General features: G+C 39.3%; 1 long non-coding RNA gene across 1 annotated transcript in view; it reads right to left on the reverse strand.

The window, feature by feature from the left end:
* LOC139668423 (uncharacterized) overlaps positions 1 to 26,107 on the reverse strand; it is a 96,306-nt gene that overhangs the window by 53,886 nt on the left and 16,313 nt on the right. The gene's annotated exons all lie outside the window — the stretch shown is intronic.

The raw sequence follows: 26,107 nt of genomic DNA on the forward strand, positions 1-26,107 counted from the left end.
TATTGGTTTCTCCTAAGGTAATAAAATAGTATGTAAAGTATGACACATATTAAAGAGTATAGCACAGCAGGATGAACCCTGAGTTCTGTATAACTTAACAACAGGGTGATTTTTTTTTTTAATTTTCACTTGTTACAAAGCTGTATTTCAAATCAGTTGTGATGAACATTATACAGAACTACCTTAAGAGGAGCAGCTGAGGGTACTTGATTTGTTCAGCCTGTAGAAGAGGAGACTGAGGGGAGACCTCATTGAGCTCTTCAACATCCTTACAAGGCAAAGCCGAGAGGCAGGTACCAATCTCTTCACTTTCATGACCAGCCACAGGACTCAAGGAAATAGAATGAAGCTGAGTCAAGGGAGGTTTAAATTATTTTTTTTTACCCAAAGGGTAGCTGAGCACTGGAACAGGCTCCCAGGGAAGTGGTCACAGCACCAAGCCTGCCTGAGTGCAAGAAGCATTCGAACAACACTCTTAGGCACATGGTGTGATTCTTGAGGTGTCCTAGGCAAGGCCAGGATTTGGACTCAGGAATCTTGATGGGTCCCTTGCAACTCAGCATATACTATGATATATTGGCTAAACTGGGGAATCAATCTCATCCTGTAGAATTGTGAACAGGAGGTATAATTACTTGGTTTGTCCTGATGATTCAAATAACATGCAGAGACGTTCTAATTTTGTAAGTGATTTCATAAGCTTTTATTATAAGAAAGGTATTGACAAAGGAAAAATTAACAGAGAATATCATGAAAAAAACTTCCAGATGGTGAGATGTAGAATAACATCCCAAGGGAAGAGGTGGAAGTTGCCTTGCCTGGAACTTTTAAAAATAGACTCTGCCAAACATAAACAAACCTACAATAAGCAATGATCTTGCAACAACAAGAGGAACTGTTCAGCCCTCTTTTTCTCTAACATTTGTTCTTGTTTACAATTCTCATCACCTTGTTCAGGGTATGTCCTCTCTGTGTGTACTCAAGCAGCTGCAAAGCTTGAGAATGGTGGGCCTCAGCTTCATCAACCTTAGGCACTTCCAGTGTTAAATCCACAACTAGAAACACCTTAAGAGTCAAAATATTATAGTAGGAACTGAATGCATTATATCCACTACACTTCAGCAAAGAAGGGTATTTAAAGTATTCACTCCCTTTAAACTTATGTGGAAAAACCACAAAAGTATTATACAAACTTTTTCATAAAAGTAAACGAACCCTTGAAAATAGCTGTCAGAGAGAGTGAGGTGAACAAATAAGCAGCAGCAAGAACATAGAGGTAGTGTGGGTCCTGTAAGGAATGTGGTGGTGCAAAAGTATGAAACAGCATGTTTGCTTGTTTTCCATGTGTACAAGAACATCTCAGTTTTAAAATACTGGAAAAATATTGAAAGAGTATATAGAAGATAAACATCTTGGTGATACTAGAACACAGAATAAAGACCAGGGTGGCAGAAGCAGTTAGTATTTATTTATTTGCAACTGACCTAAAACATGGCATGTTAGACAATGATTTTTGATACTGGTTTATTCAATGTTTTAAAGAGTACACATAACACAAAAAATCAAGCTCAGTTTTTAAAATTACACCATGTTTTAAGGAAAAAAGTAAGACCATACACTTATGAACTGATTCAAAGTCAGACAAAAGAATTTTCTATATTTTTGATGCTGTAGGATCTATGAATAAAGGTAATTTCAAGGTACTTTAACATTACCTGGTGTAATTTTCAAAAAGAATACAGAAATCTAGAAGCTTGACTTTGAAACACTCCTCTAACATCCAAACAAAGAATTTGTGGTGGTACAGATGCTTTCCTGCAGGGGTGCCATCACTTGGATCCATTGAATGGATTTTGTCATCAGTCTGAACAAAATTATAGAATAACTACTTCTTAATGAGCTGTCTGCTCATTCATTTAGTGAATTGTAACTCTTTATCTATGAATTGGCAAAGGGAAACTGAGCTAGATGGTCAGTGTACTGCAACAGGAGAAAATTGGCCATCACACAACCTGCTTGGCTTTCAAACTAGGCTGCCTAAATGGTCCCAGAGCACCTAGGCAGAACACTTAATGACAATGAGGCTGTTGCTAAACATATGATGTTTAAGAAAATCAAACCAGAAATATATTTTCTATGAACCATTTAGAAATGGAAAGCAGGCATATGTCCACTGCGTTTTAATGCCAATTTCCAGAATTCCTGTATCCCACATTATGTCAGTGAGGTAACTGAGCTTGATCCTCTCCTGTACCTGAGAGACATGATAAGTTGGGTGACTGGCTCATGGTTGCTGAATTTTTGAGCCAGACACACCCCAGCCAGGGTTAGAGCCATTTTCAGACAGCTTCAACTACTCTTCATAGCTTGCAGCTTTTAACAGTACTTGCACAAACGGGGCTGCTTGGACACCTCTTTGCAGTAAAATCATCAAGATGAGGACCTGGAACCAATGAGTCTGCCCTTGTGTAGAAATATCCTTTAAAGGAGACCTCTGTCCTGGCCAGCTCTTACTTCTCTGTACATGGCATTAGATGTCTGCCTATTCTGCTGCATGCTGTGCATCACATTTGAGCCCAGATGGAAAAGTTCTCTTTGTTCTGCATCTGCACTTTACCCACCACCTAGGGGAGGAACATCAGTAACAGTACACACTGATTACCAGGTCAGACATATGGGATTTAAACCACTGCTTCAGAAACCTTCTCCTTCCTTGTGGACTGCACTAAATGGGACAGACTGCAACCACTGAAGGAGGGGTTCCACAGTTAAGACACTGGGTGACTCAGTGAAAGCAAGTCCTTGTTTAAAGACCATTCATTGAAGGAAGCCAGCCTTCCTCTTGTTCCAGCAGAAACCAGATGTGATGACAAGCAAAGCATGCATAAAGCTTATCATCCCACTCAGGGTGTTCCCATAGGACTGCTGGATTGGGATTGGGGGCAGAAGAGAAAATTTCTTATTCTAGAGAATTGTTATAGTCTATGTATGGGAATTAGTCTGGTGGAACTGAATTATCATTTTTTTTCCTTCAAACTGTTCATGCATGGACAATTTGGAGTAACAGATTGTTATTTACATCTGCTGAGGTGCTATGAAGAGAGCCTATTTTCCACGGCTACATTGGTTCATACCCCACAAAACAATGAGCAGCTGAAGCTGAACATTAAATGTCATAACCTCTGTGGGAACCTCAGTGAAGTAAAAGATCATTATGCTTCAGTTCTCACCAGAAATTTATCATGCGAAGGAAGAACGTTGTGTATTTGCTTGAATGACACTGAACACTTACAAAATGCTGCCAGGGTGAGTAAGAGTAATCTATCAGAAATCTTTGTACACAGATGATAGTGAATTATACCCCATTTCCTAGTCTGTCTCACCCTTCCTCACGGCTTTACGAAGCACGAATTGCTACCCCTATGAATTGCGTGTGAATTTACAGGCTCACGTTGTACCAGCTGAAGCACCGAGCAGACAGTTTCACAAGCGTTCAAGCTGTTAATGGCTAAAATTCTGGCAAACGTTAGAGCTGTATTAAGACTAAGCCCTGTTCTTGGTGAAGTTAACACAGCCAGTTCTCACCCTTACTGCCAGGGTCGGCAGGAAGGGCAGCTGGAATAAGTATCATATGAAAGTCTGGTTGGGAGCCGGGACACCTGTGGAGCCTGTTTGGCTCTGGTCTCTGTGTGTGTAAGGAAAGGCAAGCAGGAATGGTCCATGTTTCACGGAACCTCCCATTCACCTCTCCCACAATCACAAAGTGAGCAGTGTTTTTAGGCTTGTGGCACTAAAAGTGGAGTTTTTTTAAAATCTTCCTCCCCCCAGAAAAAAAATATAACTCACCTACTTTTATATGGGGTCTGAAACTGCAGCTCCTCTGCTTTTCCACTCATAACTAACCGTGGGTGTAACTGTCATTGTCAATAGCTTTCCATCTGGGAGATGTTTGAACTTTACCCAAGATATTTCTTCCAAAGAAAAGGATGCAGTATTTATTAATCAAAAGACACACATCTATTAGAACAAGAATTAAAACTTTATGTGAACATTTAAAATAATTTACATGTCCATTACCTTCCCTATATTTAAACTTTTACTTCTAGCTTGAGCTGGTTCCCTTTACCCAACCCCTAACAAATGCCAGACTTGGTGAGACTAATTTCATTCTTATAAATTATGTCTCCTCTAGCTGGTATTTTTTTGCTTTCTCCTTTAAAATTCATTTCTTCTTCACCACGTCTAGGTTTTCTTTCTTTTGTATTCCTACTCAAATTCCCTGGAGGCTGTGAGCCTTCAGGTGAACTTCACCAAGCTGGTTTGATCTTCTCTCTGAAGCAGAGATAGAGGCTGTTGTTTATGAGGTTTTCTAGAATTTTCTGGTTAGAAAGCAGTAAGTTCAAGTTTACAGAGTTCTCTAAATAGTTAGATATGCAGCATTCATGGAAACATATGTGCACAGGCAAGACAGGCAATATCCTATGACAGAAAACTTATAGGAATAGGAAAGTGTACTGGTTTAGCCCCAGCTGGCAACTAAGCATGCCATAGCCACTCATTCCACCTTGGTACAACTGGGGAGAGAATCAGAAGGGCAATAGTGAGAAAACTCATGAGTTGAGATAGAGACAGTTTAATAGGTAAAACAAAACCCAAAAACACAAGGAAACAAAACAAGGATTTAATTCACTACTCATTAGCAGGCAGGTGTTCAGCCATCCCCAGGGAACTCAGGTTCCATCATGGGAAATGGTTATTTGGGAAGTAAAATGCCATCACTGTGAATATCCCTACCTTCCTCCTTCTTCACACAGCTTTATATACTGAGCATGACATCATATTGTATGGGATGTTCCTTGGGCCAGTTGGGGTCAGCTGTCTTGGCTGTGTCCCCTCTCATCTTCTCATGCATCCCCAGCCCACTCACTAGTGGGGCAGGGTGAGAAGCAGAAACTACCTTGGCTATGCATAAACTGCCCAGCAATAACTAAAGCATCCCTGAGTTATCAACTCTGTCTTCAGCACAAATCCAAAACACAGCCCCATACCGTCTACTATGAAGTCTACTTCAGCCAAAACTAGCAGAGAAAGGGCTGCACTTCTTTCCCCAAATGTCTGTGACTTGATTGCTCCTGGCAAGGGAACATTAAAGCAGAAAGCTCCCAATATTTTCAAGGGAGAAGCTGTGTGTTTGGGATCGCAGCCTTTCTTGAAAGACAGGGTATGTGTCCTCTGCAGAAGCAGCGGTTGCTGCCTTCACTCCACTCACACCTCTGAAAAGGAAGAATCAGCCACTCACTCATCCTACACCATAAGCAGTCCAGCCATGGCCAGTCCTCATCTCCTCATCCTTAGGGTAGGAAAATTCAGTTCTGTGTCTTTTGAATAATGGATACACACACACACTCCACAGTGACTGGCAAAGCCTGGCATTGGTCAGGGCTGCAACAGTAGAAAATATGTAAATGATTCTCCCAGATCAGCACAGAGGATTTTCCTCAAGATATACCACTTGCTTCCAGGTAGCCTCAGGCTTGAACATATGAGGTATTTTTCTCTGAGACTGCTTTGAATCTGAGCATGTACTAATCTCCTAAGAGGAATCCTTAGCAAACAGAGCCACTCCTTTGTTTGTTTTTTTTAAATAGTGAATGAAAACTCACTATTTGTCAGACCTGTAGCCAAATGCTTAGATAAGAGCATGCCTTTCAAAACACCACTAACACTAAAGGGAATCACAGCTTATGTTTGCTTGAGTTTGCATATTTGAAGAGAACTTATAAACTCACTTAACTCACAAATTCTTGAGTCAAGCTTTGTCAAGGACATATGAAATAGAAACATTGGTGCCCAAGAATCACTGGCATCAAGCCTAACTCATTATTTTATAAAGGATCTGGCAGTCAATCAATAGGAAATTATCTGTGCTGTATTGACATAAATCATAATTGGTTTCCCTTGAATGCCATGCCAAATCCTTAAGAGAATGAGTTACTGTATGCTCTATGCCGATTTTCTTTCTTTATCTGTTCAGCTCAAACCCATCTTTGAATGCAGACAAACAGTGGTGGCCCCAGCAGAGTAATCCTCTGGGAACACAAGAACTGCCATACCTAGCCCAGCATCCTACATCTAACAACAGATAGTATCTGATGTCTCAGAAGTCACATAAGTGAGAAAAAAATGTATTTGCTCAACCATGCATTGCGATTATAGGAAACAGGATTTTAAAAGACTTGTTTCTTCTCTAAATGGGAAACATGGCTGCCTCTCTTTTCCCCTTTCTGCAACTTACACATATGCACTTCAAATACATTCACACTTCAGTTTTACTCAGTAACAGATTTCTTACTTTGTATGACCTTTATTTTAAAACCTGAAGGAAGAGCATGGCAAAGCAGCATTTTTGTTTTTTCTCTGTTTCTCAACTAACAGTTTTTTCTGCAGGTACAGGAGTTACTGAAGGTCATGGTATCAACCTGGCCTTCCAGTTCTACTAGTCACACTCTCCCCAGCTGATCTCTGAAGAGACCTAGCACAAAATTAAGCAGCTTTGCCTCAAGGGCTTGACATCTTGCTCCCAGTCTTCTGAGTGGTAGAGTTTTCTCCAAAGCCCTGCTAACACAAGGTCTATCATACTATCTTTGAGGTCTATAGCATCTCTAGGATCAGCACCCACTGAGGCTGGCACCAAACCTTTATTTCCCTCCATCATAATTTTCTTCAGAAAGACTAGAGAAGCAGTGGTGAAGGTTATTCTCTTAAGTCCCACTCACTCATTGGTCTGGTACAGACAGAACAAGAAAATGGGGGGAAAAAAGAAGGAAAAAGCTATGAGAAAGGAAAAGGATGAATATGGGAGGGTTTAACATGCACGCTTTCTGAGGACTGGGAAAGTATTCCATCATTCTACAGTCAATGAACAAAACTCCATCATACCAACTGCCTCTGCCTTCTTTCCTGAAGCAAATCCCAGGGCCCAGAGCAGACCTTGCCTTGCAGATCTGCTGCTGAAAGGGTCAACTGAGCTGCTGTGGTCAGATTAAAAGAAGATCAGCATCAGTGAGCTCATGGCAAGTAAGAGCAAACATAGGCTAATGCAACATTAACACTGCAGTAAATATCTCCTCCTGACTGCTTTTTCCCCCCTGGATTTTGTTCCTGTATTTAGGATACATATTTTCTCATCATACATCAAGAACTATTCTACTTTGAAATTCTTGGTGGATTAATGACTCCTGAACTAGAAAAACTGACATTTAGAAACTTCTTGTCTTTTTTTCTCTATTTTTTTTCTTTTTCAACAAGTTGTTCTAAGTGGAATAACAAATTCCAGGATGTACTTCCACCAGCCAAAATAAGCAGACTTTATATCTGTTTGGGCATGAGGCATACATCTTAGATGCACTTGCATTAACTCACTAACCAACACAGACCCAGGATTTAAAATATCCTGTAATTCCTTGGCACTTGAACTGTGTACTTACAGTAATATCATAGGCTGACAGTTTGTTGATTAAAAACAAGCCAAGTAAAGCACATGCAGATGTCAGTGTATGATTTAAATGATTATTCACATACTCCCCTAGGTTAGATGGAAAAAAAGCCCACGATTCTTTCTGTAGTGTAACAACGTAATACATAATCTGGAGTAACAACAGGACTTTTTTTTTCACCTCTTTAGTAAAATTGTTCTTACTATAGGTTGGTATGATACACATACAGCAACTTTTAAGGGATCTTTAAAATACCTTTTTTCAATATTGTATTCCTTGACATACTTCTCAGATTTAGAAAGAGCTGCTTTTTTTTAGAAGAAAATAAACAAGCAAACAAACTGAATCATTTTTAGATTGCAGTAACAAAAATAATCAATACATTATTTTTCTTTTGTTAGACCATAAGAAAACCTTCTAGTCATATAAATGCATGCTATGTAATAATAAAATATAGTGGTCTCAAACAAATTAACAAGTGTTCTGATCCAGAAACTGGATAAAACTGGACATTTGAGAATATATTTATCACGTCAATATATGATAAGGATCACTTGTGCCAGAATCACATAACAAGAGGAAGAAGAATACGAAAAGGTAAAGAAATACAGAAAACAAATGTATGTCATATTAAAAAATATAGAGATCACTTCTCCATGACTCTACATGAACCCAAATTATGACAAAGTAAGCCTAGGGAAAACTGCTCTCTGAGCAGGTGAATGGGTGACCTGTTGTGATGATATATACTCTGAAGAAAAGTTATTAGTACTTATCTCTCCCTTCCAGATATGCAATCAGACCACATCTTCATTCCAAGATACTAAAACACTCCTAGGAAATCTCTGAAATAATAATACAAGACCAATTGTAAGCAGCAGTGCAAAGTGATACAATTCAAAAACATACTTTCAGCATCATTGCCAAAACCTCCATTTTATGCCGAAAGGTTAATAACCTTTTTGTTCTTTTTTCGATACCTACTAGACAGAGACATCCTCAGAATAATTTCATGCACAGATAACTTTGTCAAGATCTGAGAAGAATTTCCGAAAGAAAGGGATCAGTCTCACAGAAAAGAAAAACATCATGGAACAAAAGCTTCATAGTTGGAAATAAGTGAGAAAAGTAAGTGTAAGCAGTGCTCACCTGGATGAGGGACATGAGTAACAGAACATGGAAGAAGAAAATCAAAGGAAGAACAAAAAAGGCAGAGAACAGACAGCATTTCTGAACATTTTAGTTGCCTGTGTATTAACACAAAAAGCATGAGGAGCTATCTGGTGGATCTGTAAGTCTTTAAAGAAGAACAAAATTATCAGTCAACTACAATAGAGACCTGGTGGGAATACTCACACAGCTGGAATATTTAACAGCTTGTTCAGCCAGGGAAAAGGAGGGAAGAGTGGCAAAACGCAGAAAGATCTATAGGGAAGCATCTTGATTATAATGAGAAAAAAAAGCAGAGGTGTTATGCTGGCAAATGTCAACTATCAAACCAGGAGAATCAAGTGGAAGACACTTTTGTGAGAAATTAGCAGAAAGTCCCTAAGGTACAGGCAGGCCTTCACAGTAAGAGGAAGCTTGAAAGCTCCAAGAATCTCTCAGGAAAGAGTAGAGCAGGCTTTCCAGAAACTTCCTGAAGAAGTTTGATGATTTTTTTGATGCAGAAAATTGTACAACCAACCAGAAGGGAAGTAGGTCTGAATCTGAATCTAGCCTATAGGGAATGGTTATTTGAAAATGTCAGAGTGGAAGGTAAAAATAGGAGTTAGATGAAGAAATGAGAGTTAAAGATCTCCACAAGCAAAAAAAAAGCAAAGAGGAGCTCAAAGAACTAATAAATAAGATCCTATGGGAAACAGGTAAAAGGAGTTAGAAATGTTTATCTCTAAGGAGGTAATGAAAGCAAAACTATGGAATTCTAGTCTGTAAGATGGGCAGGATAGGTACAAAGAATGCAGTTTGGTAAACAATGATGACCTCTGAGAGAGGAAAGAGATACACCAGAAGTGGAAATAAAGTCTAACTAGTTAGAATTACTGCAATCAGAGAGTCATAATTTAAAATGAGATATGACTTGAAACAAATACAAAGTGGAGGAAAACAATCCAGAAGTCCATTAGCAGATAAAAAAAAAGTTAAAAAAAAAAACCAGAGGAAGCTAGAAAGCTGAAATGATTAGTATCTTCCTTTGCTTTACTCTACAGCAAAATTCCAGATGAGATCAAAAGCTATCAGACATGAAGAAAAAGAATCTAGGTTACTTAGCAGAGAGACAAGCTACTGAGCACTTTGCTTTGGGGTTTGTTATTCATTCTTTTCCAAATTGCTAGACCCAGGGGTGTTCACCTTATCTGCTTAGACATGGTGAGTCAGTGGCAGAATCGTTAGTGATTGTCTTCATGAAGGATTGATCTGGAAAACTAGAAAAGATCAAACAAGTAACCTGTATTGGGTCTGGCTGTCCCCATAGCAGCCCTCACAGTGCTGTGCATTGCACTAGTAGCTACAAAGCTGTTGATAACACACCAGTGTTTTGGCTACTGCTGAGCACGGAACATTCCTTTCCCAGTCAAGGGCAAGATTCTGGGAGGGGAGACAAGTAGTCCAGCTGACCAAAATTAACTAAAGGGATATTTCATACCATATGGCATCAGCTCAGATATAAAAGCTAAGGAAAGGAGTAGGAAAGGGGAGCATTTGATATTTCCAATGGCTGACTGCTAAGAAGCCATTACGTGTACTGAAGCCCTGAAGTAGCTTAGCATCGCTGCTGCTGGAAAGTAGAAAATAAACCTTGCTATTCTTCACTTTGCTTTTGCATGCACCAGCATTTGCTTTTTGCTTTAGTAAACTGCTTTATCTCAACCCATAAGTCATTTTCCGCCTTATCCTCTCTCCCCTTTATGGCTGAGAAGGTGAGTGATAGAGTGGCTGGATAGAAGAAAAGAGAACAGGGACTTCAGTTAACATCAGTACCCAGGAATACTGGAAAATCAGACAAACTATTTGTAAAAATTAAGACTCCAGAAATGCAAGTAAGGGGATAGGTGCAACTGTCAAGCACAAATCAATCAAACCCATAAAATTTCAGTCTTTGACAAGGAACAGGCTTAGTGGACAGAAGAAAACATGGCAAGTGTCTTCATTTTTGTAAGATTCTTAACATTTTCTCAATAAATGTATCAAAGCAGGTAGAGAAAGTTGGTCCAGGTGAAACTATTAAAACATGGGAAGAAAAACTGGTCAGATATACAGAGGAATGTTCATGGTCAAAAAGGAAGGCAGTGTCAAGCATCATTTCAGCACAGATGTATCTTGAGCTCACATTACTCACTGTATTTATTAATGGCCTGGAAGATAGTGCAGGACATATGGTTGCTACATTTTCATGGGACACAGTAATTAGAAAATAGGGGGGAAATTCAACAAGATCTTAGTGAACTGAAAAAAAAATCTGTAGAAATACTGACTTGGCATCAAATCTGCAGGAAAGGAACTCTGAGTCTAATAGATGATCAAAAGTTGAATGTGAGTCATGAACCTCATATGGCAAAAAGGGTAAACATTGCGTCAGCACATGTAAATGGACATATTTCTATGAGTCATATGGAAAGTTTCTTCCTCTCAATTTCCTAAAATTCTTTGTCTTAAGAAGGCATTCTTTAAGTAATATTAGTTCAGTGCAATAAAATCATATCAAAATCCTCTTTGTAAAGAATAATGATGTATCAAGTGAATTATTCCTATACTGAACACTAATCTGAATTCACAGTGGTGAGAATACAGAGATACTGTCAAAATCTGTGACGCAAATGTAGTTTACCTCTGTCATGCACAGATTTGGCATTTGGGAGGATACACAAAACTCAGACATCAGCTGATCACAGGAAGATGGCAGCAAGATTAAAATCAATTAAAAGTAAAGCAAAAGCAAGTCCCCTCTGTTATCTTCTTCTACCCTCTCTCTTTTTTGCCACTGATTTTTACAAAGCCAATACCAATGAATTCATTGCAACTTATGTCTATATTTATAGTCACATTTTGATCATCATGTACTGTCACATTTTAAACCACAGCAAAACACAATTTCTTGGCTTCCTTTTGTAGAAGATGAAAGAATGAATATTTTGTATAGATATGTAGAGAAAATTCCTTACCACTGTATTATTAGCTGAAAGCCACTATTTTTTGGCTCCATCCAGGCTTAGATGGCCTTTGAGTCAACCAGCTGCCAACCTGTAACAATGTGAAATAAATCACCCAGCTGTTTAGCTATGGTTTCCCCAACAATGATAGAATCTGCTCTGCTGGGTTTCAAAAACAGAAACAACCATAAAGGTCTCCACAAGAAAACACAAGCTTGGATGCATTTTCTGAAGGCTTCACATTTTTTGCTGGCATTTGGGACCTTGTTCAAACCTCCAACTCTGGAAAACACTTTATAGCCCCGTGGGTCACAGGAAGATAATTGGAACACCTCCTCCAGTGGCTGCACCAGATATTTCTATGTTAATGAGGGTTTAGCTCCTCAATATAAAAGTTAAAATAATGAGACACAATAAAACAAGCACTCTGATAGACATTTTTAGGTGTTTATTTTACAAGGCACTGATCCTAAGGAACAGAAAATGGAAATCCCTTTGAGACAATGCCTGTATACAGCTGCCAGAAATGAAGCAAGACCATAAGGCTAAGAATCATGGATAGCAAGCTGCCATCACTAATCACAAGCAGTTGGCATGGCAACATTTTCCTATCTTTTTTCCTGTAGATCTGCATCATTCCAAATACTATGTAGTGTGGCAATTCTGGGTTACTCATGAGAACACAAGAATTATTACATAATCTTTTGAAGCATTTACTGACTTTTGTTAAATAAACTGACCTTGCAGTTCTGCATAAAATGGAGTAAGTAAAAATGCTTTATTTTTAAGGTTACCCAGTGCACATTACTATATAAAATATAGAACTCCCTAAAGTTTTAAAACATTCAGAGAAAAACAAAATTTGGAAGAAAATATGTTGTAAAAAATGTCTATCCATATACTTGGTGAATAATTCATAATGAATATGTCATAGAAAGGTAATTTTAAAAAGCTTTAGACACATCAAAATATTCTGATGCAAGTAATGAATTATTAGTTTGCAATATTTTAAATAAATGTGTGACTGATGAGTTGAATTTAAATCCTTGAAATCACTTTTCCTCAACTTAATTTTTGTGTTGAAGTATTTTCCTGAAGTAGATAAATCCACCTTGCATCCTCTCTATGTTATTCACTCAAGTTGTCCTAATTTTTATGTTGTTTGTATGTTCAACCAAACTCCCTTTTTAATATGTCGTCTTTCTGTGACAAATGGAAGCCTTCATTTTTATCAACACCCTGTTATCCAAACCATCTCAGATTACCTAGATCTGCTAAACTGAATTTGTGAGTTTAGATATCCAACCACATTGGAATGGTTTCTACTTGTCCCTCCTTCCTTTCTTATTTCCTTAGCTCATCATTGTTTCTCATTCTTGCTGTCATTCTTGATGAGATTCCTATAATTGTTCCATATGGGCAGACTGAGTTAAACCTGTATGGGTGTTTTAAGCATCCTATCCCATAATGCAGAACACTTTCATATTCCTTTAGCAATCTGAAATCTGGATTTTTCAACTTTGACAATTATTAGGTTTGTGATAAGGACAATTTTCCTATTAAACTTTATAAAATATTGCTACATTCCTAGCCCCAAGACCCATTTTAATGGGTCCTTTTATGTTTATCATACAGCACCCCATAGAGTTCTAGGCAGCTTCCAGTGCAGATCAGTCATAATCACTTGCTTAGAAATTTTGCATTAACTATGTCACAATGATAAAATCCAAAGTGAAGCCATAGATTAAAAATTATCACTAAAGTAATGAAATCAACATTAGAACAAGAGGGCATGGGCTTAAGATCTGCCAGGAGAGGTTTAGGTTGGATATCAGGAAGAAGTTCTTTACAGAGAGAGTGATCAGGCATTGGAATGGCCTGTCCAGGGAGGTGGTGGATTCTCCAACCCTGGAGGTTTTAAATGTGAGATTGGATGTGGCACTGAGTGCCATGATCTAGTAATCAAAGTGGGATTGGATTAAGGGTTGGACTTGATGATCTCGGAGGTCTCTTCCAACCCAACTGATTCTATGATTCTATGAAATTGTCCAGCCAATTATTTAGCTACTTGTGTAGAATAAGTATCACAGCAGTGCCTTGGAGGATCAGCTCAGGACAGACACAGGATAGCTGAAAGCCAATAGGAAGCTGTTGGAAAGGTAACAAAGAGGCTGAAGTAACCAGAGAGAGGAAGTGAGAGATGATAGCTGCAGAAGGCAACAGCAGCTAAAGACTCTGAAGATATGGAGGAACCTTATCTTGAAGCTAAGAAGTAGGGAGAAGCTGAGAAGAAAGCCAGAAAAAGGACAGAGTGGTGTGATGTGACTTCTAAGTTCAATAAAAGCCTATTCCTTCAGAAATGTTCAGTAAAGCAACTTCTAATGAGATCTGTCATATGTTAGCAACATGTCATGTGTGCTCTCAAAACAGAGGTAACAACATACCAGGGACTGTGCACTTCCTGGTGTATAAAGTCTGTTAGTGATATAAACCTTAATAAATGCTATTAGTAACTCCATTATGGGGCATGGGTACAACAGCTTACATAATTCACATGGTAGAACATACATAAGAAAAAAAATTATATTTAATGCTTAAGAAACCCATTCAAGTGGGGCTCTCATGGCATCTTCTAGCCAAGCCAAGAAGGAAACTGCCACTGTTAAGCAGCCATTTAATGTCCAGTTCCAGACAGAACCATCTGTCCTCAGGATATATGTATAAATGTCAGGTTAAACTGTCCAAAAAAGGGGGTCGTTGCAAACTCCAGGATTATATTCTCCAGTCTGAGGATTTTGCCTGGAGCAGGGATGCTCAGGACTGACATCTGGCAGCAGGGATATCTTTTGACTGGATAAACTACATAGTGCAATAAAAGAACCTGTTGGCTGAGCTTAAATAACACTACATTTTACTCCTTCCTAATTAGGTTCCAGTCCTTCTTATCCTTAGAAGTCTGATTTTAATACTCTGGTTTAAGTTTGGCTGGCACTTCTAGAAAAGGATGAACCAAAGGAAAACTGTTCCATAGTGAGTTCTCAGGCTACAGCGGGATAGCAAAGCAACTAAAGCTGCGTGTGTGGGCAGCCCTGAGGGACCCTAAACATACTGGAGAAATGGAGGCACATGGCAAGGAAACACAGCATCTGTGGACAGTTTCATAACAGGCTGCAAAGTAGCTCTGCACAGGCTGCCAGACCCCTGCCTGTAGCCAAGGCAGGCATCAAACTGCATTCCTCCCACTAGGAGAAAAAACTGAGAGCATCACCACTGCTGAGATTAACACAGTGGGAAGGTGTTTGCAAAACAGTGTGTTTCACACTGGTGGACACACTTGGAATCCAGTACTGGAGGGACAAGATGCTCACAGCAGCAAGGCAAGGGTCAGTTTCAGCTGACTTCTGGCAGAGGGAAGAGTTGCTAGCACAGAAACTTGAAGATGGCCTGGCTCTCTCTGAGGGCCAGCAGAGGGGAGGCAGGTAGGGAAGAAGTGGGAGACTACATGCTCCTTAGAGGAAGAAAGGTGCAAGTAAGAGTTTTGTCAGAGATCAGAAGCTCTGTGTAGGCTATGAAGTTGAGTTTGCTAACATGATATGCTGGGACACAAAAATATGAATTGTCTACTTGGAATCTTTCCTACAGCTGCTAACATTACAGACTAAACTTTTGCAAAAGTAATGAAAGCCCAAGGTGGACTGAGTTTTCATCAGCAGGTAAATGGCCCACACTGACCACCATGGGGTGTTTGTGCCAGTAATTCTGATAATTACGCAGGTAAAGACATAAAAAAAGTTTTACGCTTTGGCAACTAACACCGAGACATGTTCAATTATGAATAAATATGCTTAGGTCAACAAGGATATACACAAAATAAAATTTATATCTGTTTACAGTGCACATAATTTTTCCTACATCCCAGTTTCAATTGATACATAATTGAACATATCTAGTCTTTGTTGATTTTCCCTTTATATAATTGAGGTTTAGTATTTCCAGTATTATCATTTTGCCTCTCTTCTTCCTCCTTATTGCACAGTTGGCACCTGGTCCAGGATTTATCATTCAAAAGCCCAAACATTCATGATAAGGGCCACCACTGCTACTCTAGAATGTTTTTATAGAATGAATCAAAGGTTACTTCATACTCATATAAGTTGGCAAGTGTGAACATGCTCCTTGGAGAGAGTCAGCAAAGTCTCAATAAACCAGAGTCAACCGCACCCCTATACAGTCTCTAACTAAAAAGTGGTTTACTGCCTTCTGTGATGGTGAGATGATCAGATTAGAAAACATACATCCCCTCCTCCCCCAAAAGACTTAAGCCTGGAGCCTGGAGCCCATCAGAGTACAACCTGCACTGCCTGCAAGCAAACACAAAAAGTTATGCTGTTTAATGCAAAAGCCATCTTGTAAACATTTCCTAATACCTAGTTAATTTTTTTGTACTTTATTTCATTTTTCTATGGGCAGGGACCTCTAACCTATCTTAGAGCTCCCACAGCTGACTAAAATGTGTCTTATCCAGACATTTTTAAAAGGTCATTAAGTACCTACATATTTTGCCTGACTTCCCAAGTGGAAGAAAGTCATTTTGCAGAGCTGATGGTTTAGCCAGTGGCAAAATAAAATGTCACTGCATCTTGCTCATTCCTGCCTCACTAGAAGCAAATAAAACCTCTTTTAACATCTTATATTTGTCTAAATGCAAAAGATTCAACAAAACTACTTCTCACTCATGGAAAAAGCCTACCAGAAAGCCTGTCCAGCCTGTTAGGGGAAGCACTAGGAGACTGCTCAGGACCTCAGCTTTATTTTGGAGCTCTGCAGTAGGCTGAGATCATTGGAGCTGGTCATGTTCATCTGGCCAAGGTGCCAACCGCTGCCCACTGTCTCTCTCCACTCATGTAGTGCTTCCATAGTACAATCAGACTTACATGGACTTCTTTTGGCCTTGTGTTCTGTGACCTTATGTCTCAAATCTCCACCAGCACAAGACTTTTCTCAAGTCCAGCTTCTCCGCCTCTCTTCTGTTCTTCAGTTTGGGATGGGATACTGGGATCATCTCATGTAGTACCTGGGCATTCCAGAAAACACAACAGAGCACTGGCCTTCTTTGAAGAATCAAACACTTTTTCTTTCTGTTCTGCTGTATTCTTTCTTTTGCCATTGTGCCATGCTTCTTTCCTTTTTGTCACCTCTGCTGTGTTTGGAAATATTTTAAGAGCCTGTAGTAGAGCTAGAAATATAAGAGCTGACATTTAACCATTTGAGGCTAATTCAGCAGCCAGAAACAGTTGATAACACATCCACAGGCCAAAGGATTCACTTTGCTTTGGTTTCTCAGAGCATTGGTCCCTGATGAAGCTCTTCTAGAAGGTATAACAGATGGAAAAGGCAAAAAAGACAATCAGCTGTCTTCACTATCCACTAATACATCAAGGCACTACTTCAAAGATTTCTGCAACTAAGCACATTAATTGTTGGTGTAGGTAGGGATAATAGAAAAGGGCTTAAGTCAAGTCAACAGATGAGGTTTGGCATAAGAATTAGAAACCAATGCTTCAGGATTTCAAATTTGAATGTGAATTTCTGCTGTTCCTGTATTTCAGAAAAATTATCTTGTATGTCAAGAGACCCAGCTACAGAGCCAAAGAACAAAAGGCTGTCGCCACACCACAGCCACTCTGTCATTTTTCCATGTTTAAGCCCACAGCAGGCTGTGCCTCAGCAAGGTCTCTAATTTGTGCTGAAAAGGAACCAGCAAGATGACTGATGCTATGCTTCAGCACCACATTTTTCTGTCTGTCTGGTTGTTTTGAACTCTTTCACAGTAACAAACAAGATTAATGCTAAGATGATTACTGGTAATAATCTATAAATATTAGTGAAGTGATAACATTTTCCACTTGGTGGCAGATATTCCTTTTAAAAATAAGCACAAAGCTCAAAAGACACATTCAATACAGTTTTTTATTGAGGAAAATCTCTGTGGTGCCTAATAGGCACAGGTCCTGTGGATAGAGGGCTAAGCTGCAAAGTTTTAGGGCAAGGACTTGCCCCAAGAGCCATGTGTGTGATGGGTAGCCATGGATGGCCATGTTTCCTCACATGCTCCTGAACCCACACAACGCCATGAGTGTCCCCTAGGGGTGAGAAACAGATTTTCCCTTTACCATTCAGGCAGTGCCTGCCACTCTATGAAACCCACAGGCCTTGGAGAAGGTTGGAGGATGTAGACTTTGAGCATGGAAGTGTCAGTAAAGGTTCAACTTCCTTGACATGTAATTGAGAGGAGATGCCACCTCTGTGCCTACATTCTCCCATTTGCCTTGCCTGCAGGCAGTTTGATGTCAAAAGTGGCAATTTTCCCCATTCCCTCCTGCAATGTTGTGCTATGGCAGTCAACTCAATAAGGGACATTAAATGCAAGGACACTATTCCTCTAGAAAAATGGACATTGGAGTAGCTGAACTGTTTGCCTGCCCCAGGACAACCAACCTTGTTTTTCTTTTTCTTCTAAGATCCCACAATGCTGTAAGGGCAGAGGACAAGTTTTATCCTGATGGCTAACAATGAACATCTCAGAATCTTGTGAATGCCATCCAGCTGCAGGTAGGACTGTTGCACATTCAATCATGGTGCTGACTAGAAACAAGGTCATTGTACTAGCTGGCAAGCAGTTAGTCAATTATGTTCATGAATGTCAATGCATTTTCACATTAAAACTTTTCTTTAAAAAATACAAACAGAAAATATTGAAGTTCTGGCTTTTCCTTCAATATTCATCATAATCCTTAAAAGACAATTATTTTTTTCTGGTGAAAGTCAACATATGTCCTTGAAACATGGCCATCGCCACCTCATTTGCTGTTCTGAGAATACTTCTTGAAGTAATACTATGCCAGCTGGGGAAAAAAACCCAAACATTTCAATGATACCTCTCTCTTGAGCTTAAGGGTGTGAGGAAAAACAGCTTCATAACATACTGCTGTGCACTGTCATGTTCTTCATTCAGCAGAACCCCTCAGTTTCTAGGTGATGCCTTCATCTCTAACATAGCTGCATCCTCTTTCAACAAAAGAAAGATATCCTAGGTCATGGCACTTATATAGCTTATATACTTATTTAGCTGAGATATATTTTGAACTGTAGCAATAAATCCTCTCTTAGCACAAAGCAACACACTCAAAGTTCCCTTCTGTCATCACTGAATGGGAAGCTGAGTGCTTCTGCCTAATTATTCTGACCTTTCCACTATCAGGATTTGACTCAGACTATTCAAGGAACAGAGAAAGAGGCTCTGTTATTGCTTCTGTAATGTGTTTCTTGGTGGCAGCATAGGTCTCTGACACTGCAGTGTCTGCCTTCAGCATTTACTTCCTCTTAGGCCTTTTTTTCAATTTAGAAAAAAATATATCCACCGAAAACAAAACAACAAGATAATATAAACCGTTCCCATCAAGCTATGAATCTCTCCTGTATAAGTGTGGCTCTCTGCCATTGAATTTTAATGCCAATGAATCATATCCCAGAAAGGGTATGGGCCACTGCTTAGTGATGCTAATGAAGCCTCCCTCCCTCTCTATTACAGCCATCTCTGTTTCAAGAACTGATGATGGACAATGGCTTTCTCTCAGCTAGAGAGTCATATGGGCAATGTACAAGTGGTGAATCCTACATGTGGTTTATTGGGAGGATCAGATGCCAGAAATTTCCTACCTCTGCCTCAAAAACAAACTTACATTTATTTCCACTTTCCAGATAGTTGGCGTGATGCTGCATCATGTCCCTACACAGGGAGTTTTGGGAGGGCTTGCAGTTAGAGAGTTAGAGAATTGGTTTTTATTATTTATCTGTTGAAATTTTTGTATAGCGTTGGAAAATTCTCTCTTCCAGCCAGGTGGACTAGTGAATACCCATGCCATCTGGTTAGAAGTCTAATTTGCAGTATGCCATCCATATGACCTTCAGTTTTCAAATCATTTTATAACCCATCAATCTGTGCACCTGGCACAATATACTGTCTGTGTACCTGATAAGTGGTTAGCACTTTTTAACCTCTCTAGTGGCAAACAACAAATATTTCCTATGCTCATTACAGCTTTTCCCCATTCCTTCCCATGTCTTTGCTATTACAAGAGGATAACATAATGAATTTGTCAGCACCAGAGTAATTTTCATCTGACATTTTGCAAGAATACATTTGCTTTCAGCACTAATATTTTTTGAAATATTTTAGCTGGTTTTTACCTGTCCTGCATTTTTTAAAGGGAAAAACTCTGCAACTCAGCACTATAACTGAGACTAAAAAGAGCACATAAGACAAAAAGCTGTGGACTGAGAGCATTACTCACACAGGTGCTCACCACGTGGTATTCTACATAAAAATAGTATCTGGTGTTGTCGTCACTAAAATTCTCTAAAAGAATGAACAAAGGCAAACAGCTTGCTACGTGCTCCAGATGGGGTTAAGTGAATGTCTGCCCCCTAAAGCATTTTTGGAAAAGTTTATATGTCATGTCCTTGAGGTGCCTGACTGTCAGTGATTTTTCAAATGCATTCAGCATTTCCTTCCTTGCTCTCAGCCTGTCAGATGCTGCTGATGTGGCATTACCAGGAATGTGACTTATTTTAGAAGGGAAAATGGTCACCCAGCACATGTTCAACATGTGTCACAGGGAAGGCACAAGCCCAAACAGATAGCAAGAGCAAAAAGATGTCTCCTAGCTCTGATCCCTGACAGAGTGAAGCACTGAAGCTCTCAGGTGAAGCTTTTGCAGTGAACGAAACAGATTCTCAGGGCAATGCAGAGCAGTGTGATGGTAAAAGGTTTGCATCCAGCAGCATAATGGAGTAGAAATGGAGAGAGATGAAGTTTACTGTCTTCTGTGGGGGCATTAAAGAATTTGTTCATGTCTTACTGCCCAACCTAGGACACTGGGAAAGGCATTAACTCTCTCTTTGGTTAAACAGAAAAACGCTGCTCGTATTTCCAGTTGTCCTGTTGAGTTTTGGCATGATACAGGATAAGACAGTCAGTATGAATGTGTCCTAGTGACCAAAAAATGAATCCCTCATCCAAAGACAGAAGGATGCCACTGAAGACCATCTCCCTGCAAACCAAGATGACAGCTGGTAATTGGCATCAGATCATTTCCCCTGTCACCTCTGTTGCCTCACTTTAAGTCTTTCTAAGTCTGCTAAGACTAAAGTAAACATTTTCCAGTCTCAGTTAAATGTTGGCAAACAGGACCTGACACTGGGAGTGAGAGTGGCTGGGGATTTTCTGGCTAGTTTCTTGACTGGAAAATATGAATTTGGAAAAAACTGACACTTTAGTACAAGGAATGTTTCTAGGTTAAGAAACAGAGTAGAATTACCTCTTGTGTTTGCCTCCACAGTGATATGAGGATACTAGTAGGGTATCTTCATCCTTGCTCTCTCTTACTCAGATTACAGATTTTGGTCTGGGTCGGCTTGGTGAGAGCCTGGCCCATGCCTGCAGATACAGGGATGAGTCTGCCATCAGCATCTCATGTTACTGGTTGATACCTGTGCAACTGTTGATAACATCAGTTGATGTAAGAAGAGAGATAGCTTTTCCATAAATTAAGACACATACTCTGGATGAAAGAGAGGACCAGAGCCTTTTGCCTCCACACACTGCTGTAGTTACACCTATCTCTAATCCATAGTTACAGGTGTCTTTCTAGAAAGACAGTATTCAGTTTCATCCAGTCATAAAAAAAAGAAGGGGTGCTGAACTCTGAACAGTATTTGAGCATAGACCTTGTCACTTGTGACTCTCCATGCCAGTCAGTGTTGGCTGGCTGAAACCCACAAGTGGTCACCTCATTCATCCTTTCTGCATTTTACCCAGTGTGGCTCCCACCTGTCATGAAATATCATCTCTGTTCTCTTAAGCCTTGAAGACTTTAGCAACCTGCTGTCATCTATTAAACCAAGATCAAAGAACACAAAAGTGCCTGTCTAATCTCAAAGGTAATCCTCCTTTTTTTGGGTTTGGTCCTGAGCTGCAAGTCAGTGTCGCTAGTCCTTCTGTCCCCACCTTTTTGCTCGGGGATTGAGATACTGGATCACTCATACTGTTGCCACCATGGATCTGACTATTTTTCAGCTGTCCAGTTTCTGCTACCATTCATGGTGTATAGTACATAAAGACATGAACAGAGTTTGTTATTAGTCCCATAGCATATGACAAAGCTATCAGAAACTGGCCTGGCATCACACCTGTCATATTGCTTTTCAAAAGAGAGTTCCTGTCATTAAACAGCCACCAAACCCTTGGCAGCAAGACCAGACAGGTGGGAAACTACAAACTTCCCCTATAAATGCTAACACACTGTCCTTATCTGACACTGTACAGCTCCAGGTGATAAAATCAGTTTGACAAAAGTGGAAGCTGGGAATCCTGCATAACCAGACCTATAGGAAACTGGAAAAATGAATAAATATGCTGCTTTATTTTCCCTTAAATGTTTTCTGCCAGATGGATCTTCTTTTAGCTTTCATTCATGCTGTATTTCTCACATCTGCATGCATTTGCTGGCAGTGAGGCAACACATCCTGCACAGACCATGGACCTTCCCTTGTGTGCATCCTCTCAAAGCCTGGACAGGCTCTTCCTTCCTTGACAGGGGATTTAGCATCACTCTTTTAATCTTCTCAAGTTTTTCTTGGGCTTGAGTATTCCAAATATGATATAGTTCTAATTATTCCAGTAAGACACTGCAAAATCTCAAGTGCTTTCATTCCCCTAAAAGCTGGCAAGGGATGTGTAAGTTATCTGTGCTTTTGTTTCCCTTACTACATATTTTGTTTTCTCTTTCTGTCCCACTTGCCAGCACAAAACCAAAATCTGCAAACTTCCCTCTAAACCACCCATTGCCAAATTTTCCAGGCAGTAATGTGTAGTACCGAGTCCTGTAAAGATATGTTGTTCCCACTGCAAAGATCTGCACTGACAACAGCACAAGGAAAGATGATTAAAAGCTAAGCACATCTTACGTTCTTTACATCTGTGTGATTATAATCTATTTAGTAAACAAATTTCAAAGTTTCTGCTATGATTTTTTGTTTCATCTACAACCACATTTGCTGCATATAGGAATTAATTTCTCTACTGTGCTTAAAAAAATGATTTACCATTTTTATCTAAGATTATGTAAAATACAACACATGATGTTACTTAGCTATAGTGCATTTAGGGTAATAGTTCTAACTTTAAATAACAATCTTTTCTTAAGCTTTTAAAGACAAACTGTTGACTAACTTTAAAGCATGTATCTTCCAGGTAAATTATATTAGTCATTGTTCATTTTTAGAAACATAGCCACATATTTACCGTAATACACATTTATGTTGATTAATTATGTAAAACAATACCAGTTTTTCTTCCCTGGAGTTAAGAGAAAGACTCCTATTTAAAACAGGGACTCTTGGGAAAACAAATTTCATTTCAAAGGTTATTAGCAAAAAGAAGCCTTTGTTTTAGTCTTAATAGAATCATTCTCCTAGGATGACACAAATATCCATAAAGCACCATGATTTAATTTGCGTTTTAAAAAAGCAAAAACAACTTTATTTTCCCTTGACACAAAACAAGATTAGCTGGGGTGGGTTTTTTGCTGTATTGGGTAATACAATAATAGCCAGATTGTTTGTCTCTGGCCATTGCATGAGTATCCAGTGAGCAGGGAAGAAGACATAAAAGATTTCCTCTGCAGAGCCATTGAAGAGCAGGAGGCGGTGTGCCTGGAGCACAGCCTTCTCCTCCAACCAGCTCCTTGGGGCTCACTTCAGCATCACACGTGCCTGCCCGGCAAAGCTGGCTCCCAAAGCAATGCAGATTGACTCCTACAAGTTTGGTCTCCTTGCTGCACTGCCATGCAGTCACAGCAAGGGAGGGAGTGAAAAAGAAGCTGGACCAGGGCCTCGTATTCTCTTGCTCAGCCAATAGACCCATCTGGCACACACAGAAAATGAAGCTGCTGCTTCCTACATTGGGCAGGGTGAGTATTATCCTGCGGTCTGCAGCTGTGGGGGAGGCTGTGCTTCCTCCAGCCAGAAACCGCCAAGGGCTTTGTTTACATCAGTGCAGCTGTGAGATCCCCAAAATGCAGGACAGCTGTTAAAAGCCAAAATGAGCTCCTAAATAGTGTGAACCAAACTGTCCGCCTGCATCTGCCTCTTCAATCCCATCCAATAAACTGTCCACTAGTAACAAAATAGTATGAGACTAAAAGACACAGAGCACATGGTATAACATGATTGTAGTGATTCATCAATACATCCTACCATGTCTCCTTGTAAAAACAAGGCCCTGGAGAGGACCCCTCACCTTCCCAGAGGGTAAAGTGACCAAATTTCAAAATATTTGCATGCTTTTTACTTACTCTTATACAGGAAAAATCTCCAAAAAGCATGAGGCCAAGATGAGTAATTGAGTTTACTTAATTTGTTTACAAACCCTTCCTCTCAAGAAAAAAAAACAAAAAAGGAAAAGTAATAGTTAGGGGTTTCTTCAACAGATACTCTGAGGTCTTCAGACTTGGAAATGTGTTCATTAATCTGGGGCAAGTCCTCGAAAAATACTGCAAAGGGCCAAGTGCGGAAAAAAAATCTTAATATACTGTCCTATATTAGTAAATGACATATAGAAGCAAGGGACCTAACTAAAAAACCATGCCAAGTTGTAGAGGATCACAATTTGCACATAACCCATAGTATGAATCTAAGAATCTGGCTGCACCTAGTAAAAGTCTCCTCCTTAGTACATATTGTCATATGAGAGTTTGTGACTCCTAAGTTCAGGGGGATTTTTCTTTCTTTGAAATCATCTATAATGTGGAGAAAAAAAAAATCAAAAAATCTTTTAGAGCACAGAAAAAGAGATTATGTTGTTTGCAGCAGATATCTGCAGGAAATTCTGTTCTAGTTATCATAACATGAACGTGTTCTCAAATTGAACTACTAAGAAAGTTCAACAAGTTGACTAGGTTTGTTTTCTTCATGGTTCATTGTGAGCTTAGATACCTTACACTTCTCCAGGGCAGAGCCAGTATTGCATTGGGAAACATATCAGGCTCCAGATTTATATTCATATACAAGAAGAGTATTTGCAACACAATTTAATAAATAGTTTTTAAATAGCAAATGACACTGATAAAAAGAAGTGTGGAGTAGTTTCAAGACAGAGGTTTTCTTTGGGAGCAACTGAAAAAAGGGTGTAATGAAAGACTTGTACCTCCCTAAGTCCTCCTGGAAGTAAGTAGCACTGTAAACAAAGCCATTATCAGAGAAGTCCTGAGCATCTCAATATAAATTAGGCCTGGTACCTTAATTGCATTTGCACTCAAATCCCTATTAACATAAGCATCCAATCTATGCTACACTGTCATGATTTTTGGACTACAGCACAGACGTGTCACAATCATTTGCATTGTACAGTTTGGAAAACACTTTTCAATAAAATAAATTTATTTTTAATATGTGCAAGAAAGGAAGGCTTAATTTCTAAATACAGAAACCATTTCCAGAAAATGCAGAGTTTCTCTCTTGATGTCAGAAAATAAAAGTATTTGCTTTTAGTAGGGACTTCCTCCCTTCAAAATGGCATCTTTTCACCCACTGATGTTATGATCAACACAAATAATAATGAAAAAAAGTTCTGAGTAAATATTTTTAAATGAACAACTAGCTAAATATGTAAATAATTATGCAACATTCATTTCCTTTTATATCCTAAGGAAAAAAAATCCAGAACTGTTCAATCAGATTTGGCAAAAAGTCCTGAAGAGTTGTTGAAAAATGACCTGTCTATCTCTACATCTGCCTAATTAATGCAAGTGAATTTGTCAAATATTCATCCTAGTAATGGATTAAGAAATTATCTGCAAACGGCTTTGGAAAGCTGCAGGCAAACAGAATTTCCCAGTATCACTATGCAGAACATCCTGCCCTACATCAGGGCATATCTGAAAAAGCTGTAGTAAAGCAAATGGGTTATAAAAATATGTACATCTTTAAATTTTCTTGTAACAGACCAAAGCAGCATTACCATAATAGTTACATCTATCATGTCTCCTGTCACATAATTCCTGGCTCTCCCACTCCGATTTTGCCAGTCTTGAATGCATATTTGTCTCTTTTTTGCTGGTGAATCTGTAAAGCTACAGGCAAATTTCCCTTACTGATCCTTTGCACACATTCCCTGAATCAAGCCAGAAAGATGTTTCGCATCTCCTTCTTCAGACTCCTTCTCATGGCATACATGTTTCAGAATGCTGACAAGGAATGAAATCCCTTATAGCAGGTGAGGTGAGAGCAAAGATCACTGAGGAATCATTTTGAAAATGCCTTTTTGAAACAATATATTAGTTGACAAATACATGTATGATTATATTGCCATTGCACAAATAATTTCCGCTTGTTGCATCC

The sequence above is a fragment of the Pithys albifrons genome, chromosome 2, assembly GCF_047495875.1.
Source record: "Pithys albifrons albifrons isolate INPA30051 chromosome 2, PitAlb_v1, whole genome shotgun sequence".
Taxonomy (NCBI): Eukaryota; Metazoa; Chordata; class Aves; order Passeriformes; family Thamnophilidae; genus Pithys; species Pithys albifrons.